The sequence below is a fragment of the Schistocerca serialis genome, chromosome 5, assembly GCF_023864345.2.
Source record: "Schistocerca serialis cubense isolate TAMUIC-IGC-003099 chromosome 5, iqSchSeri2.2, whole genome shotgun sequence".
Lineage (NCBI taxonomy): Eukaryota > Metazoa > Arthropoda > Insecta > Orthoptera > Acrididae > Schistocerca > Schistocerca serialis.
Window position 1 is genome coordinate 601,133,538 of NC_064642.1, and position 22,290 is coordinate 601,155,827.

The 22,290-nt window shown below is 41.7% G+C and overlaps 1 protein-coding gene across 1 annotated transcript in view; it reads right to left on the reverse strand.

Moving 5' to 3' along the window:
- LOC126480747 (alpha-tocopherol transfer protein-like) overlaps nucleotides 1–16,982 on the reverse strand; it is a 125,873-nt gene extending 108,891 nt beyond the window's left edge. The window contains exon 1 of the mRNA XM_050104026.1: nucleotides 16,831–16,982. The gene's annotated coding sequence lies outside the window, so the exon portion shown is untranslated. The remainder of the gene's footprint in view (nucleotides 1–16,830) is intronic.
- Between the last annotated feature and the right edge of the window lie 5,308 nt (nucleotides 16,983–22,290).

The window sequence follows — 22,290 nt, forward strand, 5'->3', positions numbered from 1 at the left end:
TACACTTCATGAATCCTTTCTGAAAAGGTAGCAAATGCGTCGATGATCCAACGTGCATCCTCTCACAGCAGTTGTAGAACTTGCGCAGACATTGTTCTTGTGCTTCAAAATGAATTCCGAATCCACATGGCAGAGGTTTCTTACTTTCGGAGGTCCTTGAATTGAGGACATCTAAAGTATCGTCGATCAGCTGTATGAAGTCACTAGCGTGTCCTTCTTCTGGCATTAAATACCGAACGGCCTGTGAAGTTGTGTGAGATAGCAATTCGGCTGCTAAACGCACTCTCTGTCGGTCTCTTCCCTTAACAGTGATGTGTTGCTGGGTTAACTTTGGGCACACTTTCATTTCCCCACTGTCTAAAGCCAAAAGTCTCTCAAACACGGATTTCGTCACTGCCTTATTTTCTACAATAATACCTTCATCCAGCAGATGATTCCTTAACAGCTTAAGTAAATGTGGGACATCAGCGAACACCCACACACGTTTCCATGTGTCGCTAGGATGAGGGAAACAACTGTTTAAGTGCGTCACGCCAAGCTCATTCCAAACGCAAGCGTTTTTTGTTCCCATGTCTGCTACACAAGCTACAACCTTATACGAATTACTGTCTAAGGCGACAATAATTTCATTCAAGAGGGCAGCTGTCATGCGAACATCAAAATCAAAATACACAGGTTGTTTCCATCTTGCAAACAGTCCACGCACCATAACAACTAAAACATTACTGTGAGGTCCTAACACCCTGTCCTCTTGTTGATCATAGCAAATCCTACTGTCGAAGGACAAAACTCATACACGTTGCCTGTCAGTGAATGTTTTTGCCTGCATTTTCATCATAATCAAAACATCTTTCAAAATGCCAGGACTGCAACTAAAAGAGCGGTTTATCCAGGCCCTCAACGTCGACACAGCTGGTAGAGGATACTCAATTTTTTTCCTCAGAAAATTATAACATTTCTGAGATATAGCACGGAGAGTAATTGATTTACAAATGTCTTCATTACTCCATCTAACCCTTTTTGAGTCACTTAATAAACTTTTTATTTGATTGGGTGAAAATATTTTTCCCAGCACACGAGTAATTTCCTTAGACACAAGAACCTCTTTATTAATTTCTTTCTCGCGCATTAGTTGTCGCGTTCTAGACAGCTGATTCTGAAGATCTTTATTCCTCGCTCGAAGTTGCACACACTTGTTTGTAAGAACAGCGTTCCTTCTTTCTAATGCCGCTATAGTATTCATCAAAGTAACTTTATCTGTGTCTGAAAAAAAACTTTCATCTGTACATGTGCTCTTATTATGATGTTTCTTATATGGTGACAGCTTTTCCAGAGTTTCCAGAGATCTCTTACGTAGTTCTCGTTTCTTATACCGTTTGGTTCTGGCTTCTGTTGCGGGTGACACATTGACAGTCGCACTACTGCACGGCAAATTACACGAAGGAACTGCATCTGGCTTGAGTATTCTTTTTCGGGGCAAATTAAGCAATTCAGACTGTAAATCCCTTAAGTAATCTGTTTCTGCGAAATGGCGAGAGCATATTCGTGCATGCGCAACACTTACACTGTCTTTCCTACAACATTTCGACAACCATAGTTTTTGTAATGTTTCATTACGCGGGAAACTGTGATACATTACGTCGGTTCCCCTTGTGTTCCGGTTGTAGGAAAAACAGCCCGTAACAGCACAGCCTGGCATTGTAAAAATTAATTAAATAAATTCTCCAATAAGAATTTCACAGGACGAACCATAAACTATAGAGCTGGCGAACACAATGTTGATCCCGCTGTCCACTATCGCTAACTATTTCAGTTCCAAATCAAATATCAATTACAGGAAAAGCACAACACAACACAAAAAAACAGTCACACACAATTCGAACTGTGTACTGTTTCGCACAGCTGCTTCCACCGTGACGTCATGCGCACAACTGAGAAAACACGTTGCTTTCTGCGCATCGCTTTCTGCGCCCCCCTGGTAAAAACCCTGTGTCGTTTGCGTTCTCGTCACTGCCCTACGGGGCAGCGATTCTCTTTTTTTTCCGGTCAGAGATGTTACGCAGCCACGTATCCATGATTATTATTTTGTTCCACAGACGGCTCGTTGATATCTGACTGTCAAGTGACTGTCGAATACATGAGTTCACTAACTGAGATAACTGTTTCATTTTACCTTGCAACTTGACAAACACCTTTCGGATATCAACTCGTCTTCCAATAGTGACTTTTTGTCCATTCATACAGCTCACTCATTGTATAGCTGTTTTACGAAGAAGAAACAGAAGAAAGGTGATCCGAAGCAAACTGGCAAGAGTAGCCTCAAAATATCAATAGAATGTGTCAGCACGTCGTTTCACACTCGTGTCTTCAAAAACCTGTATACAACATGAACAGTAATATGTCCTTCATTGTGAGAAACGAAATAAAGTAGTTAGACTTAATAAGCTATGAACTGTAAGAGGTGATTATTATGGCTGGGAAACAGCCACAATTTCGTTTTTGGTGCAGCATTTCTATTATGTGTACGCCGAAATAAACTTAAAATGCTATATGACACAAGAAACCAATAGAGAAATACACAACAAAATGAAATCATTCTATCAACTACTTTTTCCTTGTGTATTGAGGAAATCATGAAGTGTTCAGGATATAGCAGAGCTTACGTAAGCTGATAATAACGTAAAAAGCTTATGTGCCTCAGTAACGCATTTTGACTGACACACTTGAAAATATCGACCTCCTACATAAATTCAAATTTGCGTTGACGGCCAAAACGTAGGAAGAAACCAATAGCATTTAAATTCTTAAACGAACTCAAAAGTCCATCATTTTGTTAGTAAAACAGGGTGATGGAACTAGAAATTTTTTGCAAGGCTATTCAAACAAGGGCCACGGCAATTTGGTACATTCTGCAAAGCCACTTACACTGACGTCTTTACTCAGAATTTAATTAACTGGAGGTTTTTTTATATAAATAGTCCATATGAGAGATATAGTATACATGGATCCGTTAATACTTAGATTCAGAGACGCCTTAATAATCGCCATGAATAAGAGAGTTTACATTTATGGTCAGTGATTAACTTGCTTGATTTCTTTAGGAATTCTTGCAATAGCCATTCAGTAACAAAGGCTGTTTTGCTTTTGTGCTCCACGAGGATAAAGTATTTGCCCATATGTATCTATAAAATATAAAAATGCTAACAGTATGAAAGAAAACAAGTGGAATTAAGTAAAATAAGGATAGATAAAGCGAATGGTAGACCTCGGTTTGTTGGAAGAATTTTAGGAAAGAGTGGTTCACCTGTAAAGGAGACCGCATATAGGACGATGGTGCGACCTGTTCTTCAGTAATTCACAGGTGTTTGGGATCCGTATCAGGTGGAAGAAGACATTGAATCATTGCATAGGCGAGCTGGTAGATTTGTTACCCGTAGATTCGAACAACACACATGTGTTACGGAGATATTTCGTGATCTCAAATGGGAATCCCTGAAAGGGATGCGACGTACTTTTCGAGAAAGACTATTGAGAAAATTTGAAGGTGACTGCCAAACGATTCTCCTGCCGCCAAAATACATTGTGGATAAGGAACACGAATACAGAGGCATTTAGAATGTCGTTTTCCCTTGCTCTATTTGCGAATGTAACGGGAAAGGAAATTATACGTACGGTGGCTTGTGGAGTATCTGGGTAGATACAGATGGGACAGCGTAACTCGTTTGAACAGCGTTAAGTTTCCTGTCAAAAATGTGTTAATATACGTTTGATAGATAGCATGCAATAATAAAAATTTTTTGAGAACAGGAGCCGTATAGTTCATGCAACATCAGTAAATAAAGAACACAAAGAAATCATTTTTTTGAAAATGCTGCCCACAACTAACATTTTTTCGATAGTGTTTTATTATATAAGCGGCGTTCAAAAAGAAACGAGACGGAGGCATAATTACGGAAACCAGTATCTGTATGTTAGAAGTATTGATCCAGGCTGTTTAGACACTTGTCCCACTGTGACACAAGACGGTGAATGGCTGTCTCATAAAATTCACGGGGCGGCGATGTTAGCCAGTTCCGCACTTACAGCTGGACATCGTAGTCAGAAGTGAACCGTTTGCCCCTCAGTCTTTTTAAGGGGACCTAAAAAGGCGTAATCACAGGGAGAGAGGTCCGGACTGTATGGAGGGTGGCCGAGAACCTCCCATTTGAATTTCTGCAGGAGTCCCAGACTGTGTTGGCCGTATGAGGCTTAGCATTGTCGTGAAGCAGAATGACCCCTCTGATGGGTTTACCTGGTCGTTTTGATTTGATCGCTTGGCGAAGGGTGGTCAAGGTTTGCGAGTAACGCTAGGCATTCACTGTTGTCCCGTGCTGCAGGAAGTGAATAAGAAGAGCGCCATATTTGGTCCCCTTAAAAAGGCTCTGAGGGGCAAATAATTCACCTCGGACGACGACGTCCAGCTGTACGTGCGGAACTGGTTAACATCGTAGCCCCCGGAATTTTATGAGACAGTCATTCACCGCCTTGTGTCAGAGTGGACAAGTGTCTCACCAGCCATGGTCAATTCTTCTAACATACAGCTATTGGTTTCGTTACTTTTAGAACGTCCATTAAGGAAACTAAATCTTGATAAAAAGGCAAATCTTTACGCAGCATTGTGTGCATATCAGATTTGCCGACCACGCAATATGAATACACACCACTGATTTCTCTCTCTAAACGCGACTACGCAGGTACCACAACCCGCATTGTTCTTCCGTGAAAAAATACGAAACACCCAAGGCCGATCGGTGGACCAAAGAACACTACCGGCGGTTAAAAAAGACGTACACCGCGTGCGTAAATGCGATAGATTTACAACACGCACTGTAAGAACGCAAGTCGTTCGCTGACACATGGCATTGAAATCTCAGCCAGTTGGCCTTGCCGCACGCTGGTAGATCGCTTCCGCGTCTATACAACACACCTCCAGAAGTCCTCACTACCAAGGTCGCACACTGATTGTGTGTACATTTGGTGGTATGAAGTGCTTTTAACATTTTGAAAGAGGAATGGCGACTTGTAAGTATCCATAAAAAAGTTCAAGATAAAATCCTGCGCAGAATCGACTTTAAAATCACGTTTTTGGGGAACTGTGGGGGAGGGTGGCTCCCCTCGACGCCGGTTATGGGCGCTCTTGTTTGATGAGTTTACGCAAGTTCCGTCAGGGACTCTTGTAACACCCTACGACTAAATTAACTTTGCGGTAGCGGCATTGCCCCACTAGCAGTTCAGGGTCATATTGTTGTAATGGTTTGTCATCGAGTGGTGGTGGGGAAAATGGTCGTATGTGTAGGTGATCCTGCACTTTAAGTTTGCGATTATCCCTTGAATGGTGAGGCTCCTGCATCCGTCGATGTTTCTTTTTGTGACCAATATGGTGTACAATGGGACGTCCGGGTCACGTGCCGCATTGGAAGCGCCGCTGCGAGCGGTGACGTAGCCGTATGGCGAGTAGAAGGACTCCGCGGCGTAGAACGGTCGCCACTGAAGTACCGCGACATCCTTGTAATACGTTGGTCAGCTGTAAATATTTCTGCCCGAGCACCACAAAGACTCGAGCACTTCGACGTTACTGATCCGCCGATGACGTTGAGAAATAAAAATCGCGTTTGGCGAAATCCCTAGTACTCACCATTTGTTTAAACGGCATGTTAAAGAAAAGTCGATAACAGTTTATCGATAATTCTGTGTGGTAGGCAGAAAATCGTTCAGAAATAAAAAAAATACTATTAGGTGTAAAGGGTGACAACTGATTCTGAATATATTCATAGATAGGAGCTGAAACTATTTAAATTTATTCACTTTTATATTATGTTATCCATTTGATTCGTATCCTTTTTTGTTATAGTACTTTCGCGTTCTTTGAGTATTTTTGTATGTAAAACAGTTGTTAAAACTCCAATTTATCGTTCACAAAATTTGCAGCCAGCTCCTTTTTAAACAGTTATTACTGCCGCCCCAGTCGATTTCAAGAGCTGTAAAGATGACGAAATGATTCTCGAACTTTGTGTATGAAAATTTCTGTGTGGGACTACGTTACGTTCAGCAAGCAACAGTACGATGTGTGAAGCTGAGTACTTCTTGAACTAGTAATACATCCGTCATTCCCTGCTCCATTTGCGAATGGAGTGAAGGATGAACGACCGTCGTCTGTAAACTTCATTATGCAGTTAAATTTCTCAGATATTTCCATCATGGTCGTTTTGCTAGATGTATGTTGGACGAAATATTAAAAGGACCGCAACGTAATGTCTTTTTTTACATTTAATTCTAACAGAAAAATTGTTGATAAGTTTTATTTTTAATCAATGATTTAATCACCCTCGTTATCTACAACCCTTTGTCATATAGTGCGCACATTTCCGATTCGGATCGATAGAAAAGTGAATGGTTTTTGAGAAAAATATATGGGGATGGTGTTTTGGACATCCTTTTTTTCTCAGTTTTATGCCTCTTATAAAACGTTGTAGCTATCGGAATAAGTCGAAATCCGATGGCGCAGTATCGGTCGTGTATGGTGGTTCTCCAAGATTCATCTGGCGCAGTGCGGTCTCGCGTTTTCTGTTTACAATCGCTGGGCGCTTTTCAATTACAAATCGATTTACACCGTCCAGTTATTCACAGTAAAGGCCTGCATTCACAAATTGTCCGAATTTCAGCACTGCAAACTGAACGACCCCGTGAATACTCCACCTACCACAGAACAACGTCTTTCCTGTGGTGTGAACCTGCCTGTACTTCGTGGCGACTCATCAGGAGACAGTCACTACCTTTTTCGTTTTGGATTACCATAGAGGACCCATTTTTCATCTCCGATGATGGCGCGATCAAAACAGCTTCTGTATTTTGCCGTAGAAGCATTCAGTTGCATGTAGTGGATGAGTTAGCTTTGTTTTTATCAGTCTGGTACAAATGTTCCTGGATGGTCGACCAAGGTTGGTTACGAGTGCTTGAGAGTCCCTCGATTGTATGACATTGATTTGCTTCCAGTTCCGCTCTCAACGTATCATTGTCCAAAGTTGTTGTTCTTCCTGGTAGACCCAAGTCGCAAAGATGAAATTTACCAGATCCGAACTCAGGAAACCACCTTTGGTGCTTATTAATGTCTAACAAACTTGGATAAATATCGCAAATGTTTGTGATAGCGAATGTTCCGTTACTACCCTTGAGAAACTCAAAAATCTGTGTAAAGTAGTCGACGTGCGACAGTAGCTTATGACGGTTGTGTTAAAAGTCGCACATTGTAATGTTGTTGCTTAATTTGTTATGTAAGCGGTGCTGATATTCAATAAAAGCGGGTTAAAACCTGTGAGCTGTCTGGGGAAGTTAACATTGCATTACTGCTTCACCAGGTATTCAGTCTGGCTTACCAAATTCCCAACCAGACTAACATTAATTATAATCTTTTAATAGTCATACGACAACCGGTGATATATATATATATATATATATATATATATATATATATATATATATATATATATATATATATATATATCACCGGTTGTCGTATGACTATTAAAAGATTATAATTAATATATATATATATATATATATATATATAATTAATATATATATATAATTAATATATATATATATATATATATATATATATATATATATATAAGAGAATTTAAAAAAAAAGAAATAAATCAGTTTATATTTGGAAATTTATTTTAACATTGATCATTGAAATTTCAGCATATTAAACTTGATTCATAACTAAACTGGTGCCTTATTTAGGATTGTGAAAATGTGAGTTTGTAATCTTACAGAACACATCAAATATGGAGCCAAGATTGGGAGACTGCATACAACACTGCATTCATAAAATAACACACAAAGAACGTCGAAACATATGCAAGACGAAATTAACCACAACCAACCGATTCAATTTTCACCCAAAGAAGTTACGTTCGTCATGAAATTACCACACACTGGTATACTAAATTCATTCTAACTCTTTGTGAAATCTTCCCGAAAAGAATAGCTGAGGGCTGCTTTGATGCTTACACCACATGCTTCACGTGGTCAACATGCTTTGCACAAAGAGTGTAACTCCACAATAATTTTGATAATTAAAATAAATTACATCGAAACGCAATTTACCAAAGAAAAACCTCGAACTGGTTACTATCGTCTTATTATTAACCTGATGGGTCACACAATTATATAAGCACGTGGTAGTGGTCTCACAAAGTACACCCCACGTGGGTTGAACATAAAGAAAAGTTGCTATATTGAAAAATATTGTCAAGACGAGACGTTATAATCTCACGCACATTCGCTTTAAGATTGATGATCTTAGTTAGAGTTACTGATCAACACGTGGTTCCACTTTACTCACAAAGTAGTCACAAAGCAACTACTGGACGATATTCTGAACTTCACACTCGAAATACACTGGGTTGCAATTTAAGATAACATTAGATATTTTAGAGCTAAACCTGAAATAAAGGTGATTAAATTTTCAGTTAGGCTGAACTTGTCCTACAAATCCATTGTCCTACAGACTTAGCAGAGACGCGCTTAGCCGTAGATCTTACCACTTCAGACGCTCGCCACGGACAGACTGCCCTGCTGGGCTCCTACCGAGCGTGCTTCACAAATACAAACGGAAGTGACCAGAGAGGCAGCTCCCTATACCAACATGACAAGGGACAGACAGGACCATACTAAGAATAGAAATCTCTTTGCTTGTAGAAAGCGTAGCTACCTGTTCCGACGTTTGTCCTACTGTTCTCTAGCAGACAGGTTTGTCTGCATGCAACTAGAAATACATTTGCTCATTCATCCTCTCACACAGAAGGGAAGGGGGATGACAGTATCTTATCATATACAGTATATAAAAGAAAGCGGATGTAGGTTCCGTATGAGACTGTGTGACATGAATTACATATAAACTGTGTTTTAAAGTGTAGTAGTGAGACAGATCGTTCTTGTTTATGTGTAACAGTAACAGGTTCCACTACTCAGTCTCCTCCCAGATACTCAGAAACGCCACCGTAAATTTAGAAGAGGAATTTATGCCGTAAATGACAACAGATTTAAGAAATTAACATGAAAGGAATCCAACAGAGACCTTTCAGTATACTGGCCATTTCACCATAAACTAAAGAAAATTAAGATATAAATATTTGCGGGTAAATAATCACTAACTTTAAAATGTGTCTTGCACGACACTGAAGCACACAATAAACTAATAAATGATAAATGAATATCGACATGCGCAGGAACAACATTGCCTAAGCACCTCCTCTTAAAATGTTCGTTCTCAGAATTTTAAATGTAAATCTCGTGATACAGAAAATTTTTCTCGTAATCGTCTGCCACTAGAGTTGGATGAGCATCTCCATGATACTCCCGTGTATATTGAACGAATCTGTGACGAGATGCTTTGCTCTTCTTTGGTTTAACGTAAGGTTACTGTTCTCCACGAATTAGTCCCCAGAAACTAAGAATACACCTTAAAACAAGTCGAGAAATGTGTTACTGCTACTATATCCTACGAATATACGGGGTAATGACCAAACCAGGAGAAACGATAGCAATTGGCGTTGTATAGATGAGTACCATTGGCCAGGAAAACAATAGTAATTACGTACATCGTTGTCCAAAATATTCATACCTGGTTTTATTGTTGGCGTATAAGCGATGTCAGCGCCGTAACTACGATGACCATTGAATTAACAAAAATAAACAACAGGTTTGCTCTTGGCTAGCCAATTGTGAGCAGACAGTGTTAAATTGTGGACGTGCGACCATAGTGCGTCAACGTTGTTGTGTTACAAGTCGGAACGTAGCAGCATTTCAAGTATTCAAAACATTCTCTAGAGAGTTTTGAAGAAGAGAAGAGTGTGTGCGAAGTTTGTCTCCCAACGAAAACAGCCAGCTGCCACTTGATTTTCCGCGCGGAGTGGCCGTGCGGTTTAAGGCGCCATGTCACGGACTGCGCGGCTCGTCCCGCCGGAGGTTCGAGTCCTCCTTCGGGCATGGGTGTGTGTGTTATTCTCAGCGTAAGTTAGTTCAAGTACTGTGTAAGTCTAGGAACCGATGAACTCAGCAGTATGGTCCCTTAACACACATTTTAACATTTTGCCACTTGATTTAAAGGCGAAAAATATTCTTTTCTGGAAAATAAATCGTCACGGGCTACGGCACTTGGTATTATCAATTAAAGTACAGAAACTCACGTGAAGGGTCAACGTGTTGACGACTAACCGACATTCAGGTCAATGTAACGAACGATTTAAAAAGCATCCCAAAGAACGACTTTTCTGACAGTATCACATTGTTGTGTGTTGTTCTTAAATGTGTGTGAGGGGTGGGGGAGGGAGAGTGGACGACCATGTAGAACATCTGAAGCGTTAAAATGTCTTAATATTTCTCTAGTGTTTGTTTATCCAGTCTCAAAATTTTTTGGACTTACGGAAAATATTTAGAATGTGTTGTGTGCGAAACAACAGTTTACCACACAACACATACTAAATATTTTCCGACAGGCAGATGTGTCCTAACAGTACCTCCTCAACTTGGTTAAGCACGAGTATTCCTTATGGCGTACTGTAAAATGAATTTTCTAATCGTGAGAAGTTAGAGTGGGCGATCTGTTTTACTCATTAAAAACCTTCTAAAGCCAAAATCTCAAACGTGTTTCTTTATTTACAAACAACCGGTTTCGACATACTTTGCTGTTATCTTTCGGTCTTCAAATATTTATGTGATAAAATGCGTTCATTTTGAGCTGGACCTCACGCCAAGTTGTCTTGCAGATAAAATGTGGCACATAAGGTAAAGGCTTGTGATAAATATAACATTTAAAATCAAGATGCACCTTGTGCACATAGCCACGCACATATATTAAATAAGCACAGTTAATACCACGAAGAACGAAGATCCTACTTTTTAAAGATAAATGGTTCAAATGGCTCTGAGCACTATGGGACTTAACATCTGAGGTCATCAGTCCCCTAGAACTTAGAACTACTTAAACCTAACTAACCTAAGGACATCACACACATCCATGCTCGAGGCATGATTCGAACCTGCGACCGTAGCGGTCGCGCGGTTCCAGACTGAAGCGCCTAGAACCGCTCGGCCACATCGGCCGGCTTTTTAAAGATAGTTGGTTTAAAGTCTACTACTATATTTTAAACTAACAAAATTAAATTTATATAATGAAAGCGGAATATAGTAATATAGTGTATCAGCAGTCGTTAATACACTACTTGGGGACAAGCTGATCCTGTAAATCTGACGAAACAGGTGCTGTAACACACGTGCCGTGCAGTGACCACAAGGAAAAAATTTGAGGAATTCAGGCTCATACAATGAACTACGAGGATCCATATAGCGTACCAATCGCGGATGCCGCAGAGAAAAAAGTGTGTGTGTGTGTGTGTGTGTGTGTGTGTGTGTGTGTGTGTGTGTGTGTGTGTGTGGGATGGTGGGGAGGATGAGATCTGTCACAGTATGTAACTTCCAGCACAAGTGGGGCGGTGGACTCAACAGATAATATACAGATACAGGCACCTCTCTTCTTCTTACAAGTTACATCGTATTCCTCTTCATGTTCTTAATAACGCCTTCTTGGAGCTGGTTTAACTGGCTTGTTCCAGTCTATTAGTGCAGAGTGATAAAACTACATCGTGTGGCGGATGTAAGAAGACAAATCGTTGCTAGATAATTCAGTCTATATCGATGTCTTAAGATAAAGTTGGAAAGCAATTGTGGGAAGTGATACTCGACCCTGAGATAGTCGGCTAGAGACGATGTAACAGCTGGAACACCATCATCAGTTTCTGATCACCTAAGCGAAGAAAGACGGTAACGTACACATTGTGTTTACAAGCGCCTGCACCACTGCTCAGTGTCCAGTCTCAGATTTCTCCACAGGGCCTCTGTGGAACCCCACGAAGATCCATCCATCGGTTGAGTATTCCAAGCTCGCGAGACAGATTTATGCCTCCCTTACAGTCCTCTATGTAGTAGCCATCAGAAATATAAATGCTAAGGCACATCATAATGAACAACACAAGACAAAATGGAAGACACATAATACGTCATTGGCAACTGCTCTATGCCAACATGTGGCTTGGATAGCAGTGTGAAATGCCCCGCATTGATTGCAAGCGTAGTAATCAATAAATCAGTTCAAATCCTATGTTGTGATTACATAACATTGACCGGTACTGCCAATAACTTGAGTGATTAGTGGGAACAACGAGTAGCAGCGGCAGCAAGTAACAAAAAGAATAAATTTTCACTCTGCAGAGGAGTGTGCTCTGGTGTAAAGCTCTCTGGCAATTTAAAACTGTGTGCCGGACCGACAGCTGCATTCGCGACCTTTGCCTTGCTCGGGCAAGTGCTCCACCAACTTATTTTAGTTGGGAAATGGGGAAGGAACGTTACGCTTTTCTTTCCTTTGTTTTTGGCAACTTGACTGAAATGACAAAAGAGGAAAGGAAATGCGAGCTAAGTCCGACAGCTTAATCACTTGGCTGCGTATAGCCACATATTTTGTAACATACACTAAAAAGAAAATAATTTTTATAGTATAAATATTTTATAGTGTAAATATAACCCCAACATCGAAGGCTACGTACTTTCCAGCAAACTGCTGGCAGGGAAGGAAAATGTACAAGAAAAAAGAACCATGGATGTAGCGAAAAACAAGAAATATGTACTCCCAGCAAGCAAAATTCATAGCGCAAGCGACACCCCGAGACAATAAAGCAAAGACCTCTGTAGCGATCCTCTTCGCTAGAACGGGGCCGGAAACGTGTTACCTTCATGTTATAAAAAACTGGGGTTCCGTGTGTGAGATCTGTCCGCGGGTAAGAAAACGTCAATTGCAGTTACCAAACATTTACCCGACGCTTTTCTTCCTCCAATACCTCGTCTCCTACCATCCAGATTTCACAGAAGTGCACACTCCACTGCAAAGTGAAAAATTAATTCTGGAAACATTCCCAGGCTGCAGTTAAACGAGGAGCTTCGGCAGAGAAGCTGCGCTGCACAGAGGTGAGTTAGAGGTGATCTTTGCGAAGATGCGCGCCAGATTTCTCTGTTGATCACGAGGAGAGGAGACAGACATTTGAGCTTTGGTATTAGGTGTGAACAGTAGAGTTTTTGGTTTAGTAACAGTAAGTAGCAAACAATGTAGATTGTTGTGAATTATGATAATATTCAATGAAATATTTACTGAGGAGAGAAAAGGAAACTGAGTTTTACATTGGTACGATTGTACACTTTGTGAAGAATGGATCACAGGTAATGATTAAGTTTGTTTGATTTGCGGCAGTGGTTTGATAATGCATTACTTCTACTTCGCCAGACATTCAGATCTCGAATCTTTTTTATTTTAATTTGTTTTGTAGTGATTTATCTCTCTTTGTAACAGAAAATGATTTAAGAATTAGATTTTGGAATTTTGTTTAAGTAAAGATTGTACATGTGAAGTTTAATTTTTGTAATTCTGGCATTATAGTTAAGTGATTTCACAGAATGCTTAACTATTGCTCATGTTTCATTAAGCGCTATTAAGTCAAATGGTATGAGACTGCTATTCAGTTTATTTAACCCAGAGTCATTGTCCACATCCAGTTAGTTAATTTTCAGTTTATTTAAAACTATTATATAAACTTATGATCCAAGAACGAAAGCCAGTTTATTTCAAACTATTATGTAAAATTATGAACCAAGAACTAAAGCAATGTTTTTAGAGAACGCATTGCATATTTGCATATCTAAGTACTTAGATGCAGTAGCTGTGTTATCGAGTCGCCCTGTAGCTATGAGAGCAGTTTGTACAGCGTTATCCAGTACTACTAATGTGAGCCAAATAGTGTAGAACACACATTCTTTCTTTAATTAAACTTCACAGGGAGCAGCTTTAGTTTCAAAGCAATCAGTTTTTCATGAAAGTTTATAGGTATTCTGATAACAATAAGTTTGAGGCTGTGCATGATTTTCTTAGAATTATAGCAGTTAGATTTCTCTACGCATTCTTGGAGTCCAATTTTGTCACCAACATTTAGCGTTATGTAAGCTATCAGATTGATGACGTGGTTTGCGCACCATTCAAAGCAGGAAACCCAAAGTTTAGCATCTGACAGAAAATTTAACATTAGGAACATAATTAAGTAAGTATCACCTTTCTTCTGGGACTGCTAGTCTCACAAGCGTGACAGTATAAGTGTGAAATGGGTTGCATTCAATACTGGGCGCGTAGTACACCAACCCTTATCAATGTCTTGAAATAAGACAATTTCGCCTGCAAAATATTTCTCGTTTACTGGAAATGACTCGTTCGCTCTCTTGGGGCACCGTCAGATTAGCATAAAAATTAATTTGGAGAACCAATATTCGTCCATTAATACCCACACATGGCATCTGTTTAAAAGGAACTATCATCTTATTGTCATGGGATGAATAAAAGCATTACGGAACGTAGCACGGAACCAACAGCGCTCCGGCATAACAGCATGAAGTGTTGCGTACAGCTGACAAATAGTAGATGATGTGCTCAAGAACAGGATACATCAGTCCTGCAAGCCGGCCACACCAACATCCCATGAATATAGGACGATGGTTCCTTGTGGAATTTTATCTTAAGGGGGGGGGGGGGGGGGTAGGACGTGAAACGGGCCGGCTTGGAGCAGGAGAGGCACCACAGGACGTTTTAATTTACACTGTCTATACTTTTACAAATAAATTCATAAAACTTTGTTAGCATGACCACCAGGAGGGATTCTGGATTCACACTCATAGCAGAGGAAGTTCAAAAACATAACAAAACAATATTTTTTTCATGTGAAATTTCATAATTTTTTTCACTTGGTATTGACTGCATTTGTTGCTTTAGGTACACTTTTATTCATGAGTAAGAGGGATTCTTCGATGAATTTTGCACAGCATACAACCCATACTTACAGATGTATGAAACTCTAGAATTTCCCAAATCTGTTAAAAACTGTAGTAAAAATTGAGATAATTAACTATAAAATTCGAGTTTTTTCTGAACACAAAGTTTAAAACGTAACAGCCCACTCATTTTTCCATAGATTAAATAAATTCTAGAGTTCCATACACCTGTAAGTATGGTTTGTAAGCTGTGCAAAATTCATCGAAGAATCTCTTATGAAGAAAAGTGTACATACAGCAACAAATGCAGCCAACAGTAAGTGAAAAAAATTATGAAATTTCACATTTAAAAGATATTATTTTTTCGTGTTCTTGAACTTCCATTGCTATGAGTGTGAATCCTGATCCTTTCTGGTCATGCTGACAAAGTTTTATGAATTTATTTGTAAAAGTATAGACAGCGCAAATTAAAATGTCCTGTGGTGCCTCTCCTTTTAGAAGTCGGGCCCGTTTGACGTCCTACCCCCCTTGTGGGCATTAATGGACGAATGTTAGTATCCTACATTAATTTTTACTCTAATCTTATGATGCCCCAAAAGTGCGAAACGCGTCATTTCCTGGAAATAGGAAAGATTTTTCAACCGAGACTGCCTTATTTAAAGCAGGACTGTGAAGTTTGGAAGATAATACATGAGGAACTGGCGGAAGTAAGGTTCTGAGGACGGGTCGTGAGTCGTGCTGGAGTAGCTCAGTCGGCTGAGCACTGGCCTACGAAAGGCAAATGTCTTGAGTCTAGGACAGGAGCACGGTTTTCATTTGCCAGGGAGTTTCAAGCACAAAAAATTTCTTAACTGACACCTTATAAAATTATATAGTAAAATACCTTTTCTCGCAAGATGTAACACAAATGTCTCTACCCAAGCCAAAGCTATCTGTGTGCGAAGACGAGAGCAGGCATACGTTGACAAACAAAAGGATATTTACCTGAGGACTGGTTCCAGAGTACTGGATTCTATCTATATCTACATCTACTCTACATATATACTCCGCAGTCCAGCATACGATGCGTGGTGGAGGGTACCCTGTACCACAACTAGCGTCTTTTCTCCATGTTCCACTCCCAAACAGAACGAGGGAAAAATGACTGCCAGTATGCCTCTGTACGAGCCCTAATCTCTCTTATCTTTGTGGTCTTTCCGCGAAATATAAGTTGGCGCCAGTAAAATTGTACTGCAGTCAGCCTCAAATGCTGGTTCTCTAAATTTCCTCAGTAGTGATTCACGAAAAGAACGCCTCCTTTCCTCCAGAGAGTCCCACCCGAGTTCCTGAAGCATTTCCGTGACACTCGCGTGATGATCAAACCTACCAGTAACAAATCTAGCAGCCTGCCTCTGAATTGCTTCTATATCCTCCCTCAATCCGACCTGATAGGGATCCCAAACGCTCGAACAGTACTCAAGAATAGGTCGCATTAGTTTTTTATAAGTGCTCTCCTTTTTCAGATGAACCACATCTTCCCAAAATTCTGCGAATGAACCGAAGACGACTATCCGCCTTCCCCACAACCGTCATTACATGCTTGTCCCACTTCATATCGCTCTGCAATGTTACGCCCAATTATTTAATCGACGCGACTGTGTCAAGCGCTACACTACTAATGGAGTATTCAAACATTACGGGATTCTTTTTCCTATTCATCTGCATTAAGTTACATTTATCTATATTTAGAGTTAGCTGCCATTCTTTACACCAGTCACAAATCCTGTCCAAGTCATCTTGTATCCTCCTACAGTCACTCAACGACGACACCTTCCCGTACACCACAGCATCATCATCTCAGAGTACTACGCTGATGACAGCGAAATATCCACTGTGTGAGGATGAAACAGCGGTACACAGTAAAGACGAGTAGAGAGCACTTACGTGTGCAGAGCTTGCGTGCGGCTGGCTGCCCTCGCGGCCTGTGGTGTACTAGCAGCTGTGCGGCAGGACGCGGATACGGCACGCTGGGTTGTGCGCGGCGAGAGTGAAAGCGCTCCTCCAGCGACTGTGGCTGCCGCTGCGAGAGCGCCAAACCGGTTGGCGGTGGCGGCCGATGGGCGTGGGCGGCTGTGGTGTCCTCGGCGTTGCGTTGCGTTGCGTAGCACTGGCAGACCCATAGGCCACGCTGGGTGTCAAGGCTACTGTAGCCGTAGCAACCGTCGCGGGACGCCCGAATTTTCTCAGTACGAAGCAATACTAGCGCGACCGACTTCCTGTAGAGCCTCATAACTTATAGCGTAAACTGGAGGTATGGATTTCGAAGATTTTGTGATGTGTTCTCGAACGATGACAGGTAAACATAGCTCTGTTTACAGACGAGACAGGCTCTGGTGAAGGTCACGTCTGGCCGTTGTTTTCATTGCTTCAAGTCCATATTTCAGCTTTTTTTCCTTTGCTTTTTGTAAATGAGAAATAATGCAATACACTGACGGAAAAAATCGCAGCACCATGGAGTTGTGCGATAAGAGGACATTGGTAGGGGCGCTTCTACATCTGAAAAATTATGTCTATTAAAATTTCGCGCCAGACACGTAACAGTGGCACTACTCGCCACACTTTGAGGATGCAAATAAGGTTTTCCTTAAATACACTATTGGGCATAAAAATTGCTGCACCAAGAAGAAATGCAGATGATAAACGGGTATTCATTAGACAAATATATTATACTACAACTGACATGTAATTACATTTTCACGCAATTTGGGGGCATAGATCCTGAGAAATCAGTACCCAGAACAACCACTTCTGGCTGTAATAACGGCCTTGATACGCCTGGCCATTAAGTCGAACAGACCTTGGATGCCATATACAGGTACAGCTGCCCATGCAGCTTCGACACGATACCGCAGTTCATCAAGAGTAGTGACTGGCGTATTGAGACGAACAAGTTGCTCGGCCACCATTGACCAGACGTCTTCAGTTGATGAGAGATCTGGAGAATGTGCTGGCCAGGGTAGCAGTCGAATATTTTCTGTATCCAGAAAGGCCCGTACAGGACCTGCAACATGCGGACGTGCATTATCCTGCTGAAATGTAACGTTTTGCAGGATTCGAATGATGGGTACACTCACGGGTCGTAACACATCTAAAATGTAACGTCCACTGTTCAAAGTGACGTCAATGCGTGTAACCAATGGCACCCCATACCATCACGCCGGGTGATACGCCAGTATGGCAATGACGAATACACGCTTCCAATGTGCGTTCACCGCGATGTCGCTAAAAACGGATGTGACCATCATGATGCTGTAAAGAGAACCTGGATTCATCCGACAAAATGACGTTTTGCCATTCGTGCACCCGGGTTCGTCCTTGAGCACACCATCGCAGGCGCTCCTGTCTGTGATGCCGCGTCAAGGGTAACCGCAGCCGTGGTCTCCGAGCTGATAGTCCATGCTGCTGCAAACGTCGTCGAACTGTTCGTGAAAATGGTTGTTGTCTTGCAAATGTCCCCATCTGTTGACTCAGGGCTCGAGACGTGGCTGCACGATCCGTTACAGCCATGCGGATAAGATGCCTGTCATCTCGACTGCACGGCGTTCCGTATTACCCTCCTGAACCCACCGATTGCTAACAGTCATTGGATCTCGACCAACGCGAGCAGCAATGCCGCAATACGATAAACCGCAATCGCGATTGGCTACAATCCGACCTTTATCAAAGACGGAAACGTGATGGTACGCATTTCTCCTCCTTACACGAGGCATCACAACAACGTTTCACCAGGCAACGCCGGTCAACTGCTGTTTGTGAATGAGAAATCGGTTGGAAACTTTCTTCATGTCAGCCGACCGGAGTGCCCGTGTGGTTCTAGGCGCTACAGTCAGGAACCGAGCGACCGCTACGGTTGCAGGTTCGAATCCTGCCTCGGGCATGGATGTGTGTGATGTCCTTAGGTTAGTTAGGTTTAATTAGTTCTAAGTCTTAGGCGACTGATGACCTCAGAAGTTCAGTCGCATAGTGCTCAGAGCCATTTGAACCATTTTTTTTCCCTCATGTCAGCACGTTGTAGGTGTCGCCACCGGCGCCAACCTTATGTGAATCTCTGAAAAGTTAATCATTTGCGTATCAGAGCATCTTCTTCTTGTCGGTTAAATTTCGCATCTGTAGCACGTCGTCTTCGTGGTGCAGAAATCTTAATGGCCAGTAGTGCACATTCTGTAACAGATTTAAGACTGGAAGTGGTTACTTGATGTTAGTCAAGAATGCCTTCAAGACGATAAAGGCGCAGTTATCAGCACGTTACTTAGTTTGAATGAGATCGTGTAACAGGGCTACGAGAAGCCGGACGTTCCTTCTGCCATATTGCAGAAAGTTTTGGCGGGATTGTAGCCAGCCTATATGACTGAAGGCAGCTGTGTTCAGAAGAACGTACTGTCCCAAATGGACCGAACTCCGGGCGGTCACATCACACCACCGAGAGGGAAGACGATCGAGTTTGGCGTATGGCTCTGGCTAATCGTGCTACATCTGCATTAGCAATTTGAGCAATTCGCACCACAGTGACACAAAGAACTGCTACAAACGCGTCACTTCGACGACAGCTCCGAGACAGACGCCAATTCCGCTAACCCAAAACAACCGACGTTTGCAACTTCATTGCTGTCAAGCGAGAGCTCATTGTACGAGGGTCACACGAAAAGAAATGCACACTATTTTTGTAAAAATACAGTTTTCTTTCTGCATGTGTGAAAGTTTTACAGTGTGTATATACATCCTTCCCGCTTGTTTTTAAACTTAGTTCAACCTGTTCCCGTGAGTGGCGCCGTCACAGCATGTGTTCAAGATGGCTGCTACACTTGACGTTCGTCAGAAGCAACGTTCTGTCGTAGAATTCCTGTGCTGTGAAAACGAGACAGTGGTAAACATCGACAAGAGGTTGAAAAAAGTGAACGGAGATGCTGCTGTCGATCGCAGTACAGTTTGTCGGTGGGCAAGCAAGTCACGTGATGAAAGCGTGCACGGTAATATTGAGAATTGTCCTCGCAGCAGCAGGCCCCGTACTGCACAGCCACCAGACGATGTGCAGAGAGTTAACGAATTGGTGACTGCTGACAGACGCAACACAGTGAACGATATGTCACGCTACGTTGGGATAGGGGAAGGAAGTGTTTCCAGAATACTGAAAGTGTTGGTGTTAAAGAGGTTTGCGCCAGGTGGGTTCCCAGAATGTTGACAGTGGCTCACAAAGAAGCAAGAAAAACGGTATGCACCGAACTTTTGAAACAGTACGAGAATGGTGGAGAGGAATTTCTTGGAAGAACTGTGACAGGTGCTGATACATGGCTCCATCATTTTTCACCAGAGACCAAGAGGCAATCAATGGAGTGGCACATGCAAATTCAACCAAGAAAAAAAATTTCAAAACCACACCTTCTGCTGGAAAAGTTATGGCTATGGTGTTTTTCGCTTCCGAAGGACTCTTGCTTGTGGACATCATGCCAAGTGGAACTACCATATATTCTGATGCATATGTGACGACACTGAAGAAACTACAAGATCGATTGAGTTGTGTTCGACCACATTGGCAAAAGAAGGATGTTTTGCTGTTGCACGAGAATGCACAGCCACATGTCAGTCAAAAAACCATGGAAGCGATCACAAAACTCGGATGGACAATACTGAAACACCCGCCTTACAGTCCTGACCTGGCTCCTTGTGACTATCATCTCTTTGGGAAACTGGAAGACTCTCTTGTTAGAACAAGGTTTGAAGACGATGACTCCCTTGTGCACGCTGCCAAACAGTGGCTCCAACAGGTTGGTCCAGAATTTTACCGTGCGGGTATACAGGCGCTGGTTCCAAGATGGCGTAAGGCAGTTGAGAGGTATGGAAATGATGTGGAGAAATGAAAATATTGTTCCTAAAGGATGTATTTACACACTGTAAAACTATCAGAAATGTAGAATAAAAGATGGATTTAAAAAATAATAGTTTGCAGTTTTTTTGGAGTGACCCTCGTAAATCAGAATGCAAGACTGTTGTGTTTTCTCATAAATGACGGTTCTGCTTCGGTGCCAGTGTTGGTGTGTGTTGGTCAGAAGGAGGACATCTGAGGGCTTGCAACCAACCTGTGTGCGTGCTAGAGGCGCTGTAGCTACACCTGATACTGGACCTACACGTGCAGTAATGATCTGGGGTGCGATTTCGTATGACAGCATGGGCACTCTTGTCGTTTTCCCAAGCACCGTGAGTGCAAATTTCTACGTCAATCTGATGATTCTACCTGTTGTGCTGACATTCAAGAACGGTATTCCAGAGGGTGTCTTCCAATAGGATAACGCTCGCCTACATACCGCTTTGTAAGCCAACATTCTCTGAAGAGTGCCAACACGTTGCTTGGGTCTGCTCGATAGCCAAATATTTCTCCAATTGAGCACATGAGGGACTTCAAAGGAGGGAAACTCCAGCGTCATCCACAAACAGCGTTAACCGCCTCTTCATTGACTTACAATGAGCGACTGGCGTGGAACTCCATTCCACAAACTGACATCCGGCACCTGCAATGCATGCACGTTTCCTTGCTTGCATTCAACAGTCTGGCTCTTACTTTGGTTACCAATGTACCAGCATTTCACATTTGTAATGTCTTATCTCGCGCTTACATTAACCTATGGTCTTGCTATTTTAAATATGCTACCCAGACAATTGTATCCCAGAAATTTCACTAATCGACATTAATCGTTTTTTTTTTTTTTTTGGTGTTTTGATTTTCTCCTGTCGGAGTATTTTCGACAAAAGAAGCTCTTTTTTATTCTATAACGTGTCAGTTGACTGTAGCAATACGACAGCAGCAAATAGCTCACACATTTGAATAGCAATTAAGGACGAGTGAAAGTTAACCCAAAAATGTTTATAAAGGCAATATTATGTTCACACGAAAAGCATAAAAAAATTGCAAACGCAACACTTCACGCTGGAATTTTCATAGGGAAGGTTTACTTACTAGGTTCCTACAACAACACCAAAATTACTGGAGATGAACTTCGAGACGTTCGAGTTAAAGGAAGGGCTTATTTCGAAACGCAACAGAACTGTAATGCACCTCTAATTTCTAAGCTTTTACTACAGCCATAAACATAAGATGAAAGTTGCTGGTGTTTAGAAGGCAGGGAAATACTGGCAATTACTGAAGCTCTTTAGTAAGAGGCGGGAGCGCGACTTCGCAATGGACAGAGTAGCTATTGCAGAAGTGTAATTTGCAGACGGCTCTCTCTCTCTTCAACAAGTCCGACGCTAAACGCTGATGATACGTGCAATGAATATTATGATTACGTAAACTTTCATCGCTATTCTGGCTTCCTGCGAACTTAAAGATCTCCACTTCGAACAGACAGTAAT